This window comes from Ipomoea triloba, chromosome 11 (assembly GCF_003576645.1).
Source record: "Ipomoea triloba cultivar NCNSP0323 chromosome 11, ASM357664v1".
In the NCBI taxonomy this organism is placed as follows: domain Eukaryota; kingdom Viridiplantae; phylum Streptophyta; class Magnoliopsida; order Solanales; family Convolvulaceae; genus Ipomoea; species Ipomoea triloba.
The window spans coordinates 18374318-18379330 of NC_044926.1; positions in this window are offsets into that span (position 1 = coordinate 18374318).

Below are 5013 nucleotides of genomic sequence, written 5' to 3' on the forward strand. Positions count from 1 at the left end.
ATTACAGTATTACTACATATAAATATAAAAATATCATATCTAAATACACATATAACATCTTGCATCTACCTTTTACAAACTTAGGTGTATGTGTGTGTGTGTGTGTATATATATATATATATATATGAGATCCTGTGAAATTAGTCCCTTAGGTGAGAAATAGGATGAAATATAGATCATTGGATTTAATTTTGATGCATAATCTCAACCATTGCATTTAAAATTCGCGCATTAAATTATCTGTAGTAAGATTAACGTTCGAGGTCAAAATCGTCTGTAGCCTTTCCATTAACATTTCTCGCTTTTCTACAATTGCCACTACGCTGAAGTTTTCTCTATTTCCTCTTGAGCAATCTAATCTCCGGCGAAGAAGACGAAGTGAAGTCGACGAAGGCAACGAATTCAGCGAGAAAATTTCAGGCGAAGACAATGAAGACGATGATACAGCAAAGCTTTGACAGTGTCTATCACTTCTGCGTTTCATCTTGAACAAGCTACTCTCCGGCAAAGAAGACGAAGTGAAGTCGACGAATTCAGCGAGCAAATTTCAGACGAAGTCAACCTCATTATTTTTCATAATTACTTGCAGCGCATAATTTTCACTCGTGTAGTGCATATTTTTATGTCTAGTAGTGCACATTTTTCTACCTAACAGTGCACGTTTTTTCTATCTTAGAGTTCTGGCTATTAACCATTATTTGATTAACCATAAGAATGTGTACTGGTAGGCACAAACTTTTGCTCTGTATGGCACATCATTGTGCACTACAGAGCATAAAACTAACCTAAAATATGGATGATAGCCTGAACTCTACGACTAAACAACGTGCACTGTTAGTTGAGAAAATGTGCACTACTAGGCACAAAAATTTGCACTATACGGTTGAAAATTATGCACTGTAAGTATTTATGAAAAAATAGTGTGGTTTGTGCAATTTTATTTGATTAACTATAAGAATGTGCACTAGAAAGCAAAAATTTTTGCTCTGTATGGCACAACAACGTGAACTACATAGCATAAAACTAACCTCCTAGATGGTTAATAGCATGAACTTTAAGACAGAAAACATGCACTCTTAGGTAGGGGTGGGCAAAACGGTTCGGGTTACCCAAACCGAAACGAAAAACCGATCGGTTCATGTTTTAGAAGAACCGAACCGAACCGAAAAAACCGAAAGATTTTATAATTAAATATAAATATATATTATATATAATTATAAATAAATAAATAAATATATATATATATATATATATATATATATATATATATATTCTAATTAATAAATAAATATACTTTTTTAAAATATATATATATATATATATATATATATATATATATATATATATATTCTAATTAATAAATAAATATACTTTTTTAAAATATATATATATATATATATATATATATATATATATATATATATATTATTTATAAATTCCAAATTCATTTCAGTTTTAGAATTTAATTTCTAGTTTTATTTTTTATTTTAATTTGTTTGAATTGTTAATTTGTTATGTTGGTATTTATTATTTAAATATTAGACTTTGAATTTGGGTTATGTGATGTTTCATGTATAGTTATTACGGTGCCCCGCTAAGTCGCGGCGCCCCCGACCGCCTTGTCACCTAAGAAATGTTAAAATTCGGGAGTTGTAAACCGAATCGAACACCGAACGAAGTAAATCCGAACCGTTTCAAACCGAGCCGAAACCGAACCGAACTCTAATGTTAAAGCGAATGGGTTAATTTTTTTAAAACCGAAAAAACGAAACCGAAACCGAAAAAAACCGAACCGAAGACCGAAACGCTCACCCCTACTGTTAGGTATAAAAATGTGCACTACACGAGTGAAAATTATGCACTACAAGTGATTATGAAAAATAATATGAGGTAATTACAGTTGTACCCTTAATTGTGCGCGTGTTTTAAAAATTAGTAGGCAATATTGTGCACTGGATTGAATTAGATTTATGCCTATAATTCCTCTTATTTCTCACTTAAGGAACATAATGTACAGGAGCCCCTTCCTATATATATATATATATATATATATATATATATATATATATATATATATATATAACATACAACTAATAATTGTGAGGAGTTTAATAGAACACTTGAAATTAATAAATCATATGTCAAAAAAATTCAAGTTTTCGATGAGTTGCAATCTTCTATGGTAACTTGAGATCTTCTTTTCAATAGTGAAGTGGTATCCTTCTTCAAATAGGCAAAGTATTAGGTATGACGGGAGAGGCAAATACAATATATTTATATGAAAGATTTTTAACTTGACATAAAAAGAAATGAGTTTATTACCAAAATGGCCCCTCGACTATTATGAAATTATCAATTTGGTTCTCAACAATTTTTCTTGACCAATTAAGTCCCTCGACTTTGAAAATTTTAACCAATTTAGTCTTCCGTTTATTTTTCCGTTAAATCAGGACCAAATTGGTAATTTTGCTATAGTCAGGGGACCATTTAAGTGAAAAATTAAGGGATAAACTACAATAAAGCCATCGTACTATTTGGGAACAAGTAATTAGGTCATCCAACTCAAATAACCCCCAAATAAGGCATTGAACTTAGGAAAATAAAGCAATTGAGCCACTGCAACCCAAAAAAAAAAAAAGCAATTAACCAATTTTTAAAATTTTCGGTGACAAATTCCGACACCGACGACCATTTCCAGCAACCGGCGGTTTCTGGTCGCCTTCCCGGCGGCGACCATTGGAAATGATTGTCGGTGCCGAAATTTGTCGCCGAAAATTTTTAAAATGGGTTAATTGCTCTTTTTTTTTTCCGGTTTTAGTCGCTCAATTGCTTTATTTTTTTGAGTTCAATGGTTTATTTGGGGTTATTTGAGTTGGATAGCCTAATTGCTTGTTTCCAAATAGTACGATGACTTATTTGTATTTTATCCCAAAAATTAATTACCAATTTGGTCCCTTGATTATAGCAAAATTACCAATTTGGTCCTGATTTAACGGATGGTTAACGGAAAAATAAACGGAGGACCAAATTGGTTAAATTTTTCAAAGTCGAGGGACTTAATTGGTCAAGAAAAATTGTTGAGGACCAAATTGGTAATTTCGCAATAGTCGAGGGACCATTTTGGTAATAAATTCAAAAGAAATGGTAAATATGTAATTGAATAAAATTTATACTTCCACAAGTCACATAGGAAAAAGAATTCTAACACATCTAGGCCATTGTTATTTTCCTTAATTTTAAGAAATCTAATTTATCGGTGACTTGAACTTCCCCAAGCCAATGGCTTCACCAACCAATTATGGAAATAACTTTCTTGACTACCAAACACCAGAGTCGAACAATTCAAAATTAATGATAAAAAATAGAAATGACAATATAATTGATAGTTGATAGACTAAAAGTAAAATAAACTTTTTTATTAAAAAAGAAAAAAAAAAGCAAAAACATTTGGAAGAATACATACACCAGCTACGGAGGCACATAATGAACACATTCTATGTACCAAAATATAATAATTAAACATATTGTATGTTTGCTAATGACAAAAGAATATTATAAGCATGTATTTTAAATGCATGCATACATTATAAATATACCAAGCAAGTTACCTAGACGGAGTGAAATGGGTTAAATCCCTGTAAATAAGATATAGAATTGTATATGAGATAGATATAAGTCAAGAAAATTTAAATTATGTTTAAACTCCTTATATAAAATGAATATGCGACATTATTTTATTATACATAAATCATAAATGATGATGGGATCTAAAATTTAAGTTTTTATTTATTTCAATTCTCTAATTTTCTCCATTTTCCTATTTTTCATTATTTCATTTGTTTTATATTTTTCAACTTAAAAAAATACGTTTACCAATACCCATTTTTCAAAGTCTCTATTTTTTTTTTTTTTTTTTTTTGAGTATCAAAGTCTCTATTTTACTTTTTCTATTTTTCATTTTCTAATTTATAGAATGAGTTTACCTGCAATGATGCACCCATATTTAAAATTTGCTAATTTTCTTTTTCTAGTTTCTACTTTGTAAGAAAGATGAAAAATTTTCTCCAGTTGTTAAATACAAATATTCCCACTGCAAATTATTGTGCGGACCACTGCACGGTCCAAAACGACGTCGTTCTGAGTGTTAGAATAATGAACATTCTGAGAGTAAGATAATGTATTTTATGAGTTAGCATAATGTACTTTATGCGTTAGAATAATGTATTTTATGAGTTAGAATAATATAAAATATATTTTATGTGTTAGAAAATATAAAATATATTTTATGTGTTAGAATAATGAAATTTCTAGAGTAAGATAATGTATTTTATGAGTTAGAATCATGTACTTTATGTATTAGAATAATGTATTTTATGTATTAGAATAATATATTTTATGAATTAGAATAATGTACCATAATGCAATTTGCATATATATATTAGTTTTTATTTATAAAAAATTGATTTAGCTTTGTCTATACCCTCATATCAAATCAATATTCAATCCAATACTTAACATCCAAGGATAAGAATAAAGTACGTCAAGTCTATTTTGTGTAAACATGCATGTATAAAAATTATTTTGTGCGGGGCAACAATGCAAGTGGTATTATTCATATTCCCATCTAGTAATATAATTCCATTATATATCTTATTTTATGTTTTAACCAAATTGACTCCAGTTATCTAATACTACCTCCATCCCATTTTGTTTGTCTGATTCGGTTAACGAGGTTTGACTGGAGTTATTTTTAATTCAATTTTTCATAATATTAAATTTAGTATTAGTATATAAAATTTATATATTTAGAAACTACATTAAAAGTATTATTAAACACAAAAAATCAAATTTACAATAATTAAAAATTACTAAAGAAAATAAGCAATGAAAAAAGAGTTGGTTTGACCAATGAATAGTAAACAGGACAGGTAAAATGGGACAGAGGGAGTATTTAATAGGTGACAGTTCACTTTAGTCCTTTTTTTATCAGAACATCCTCATTTGGTTCTAATA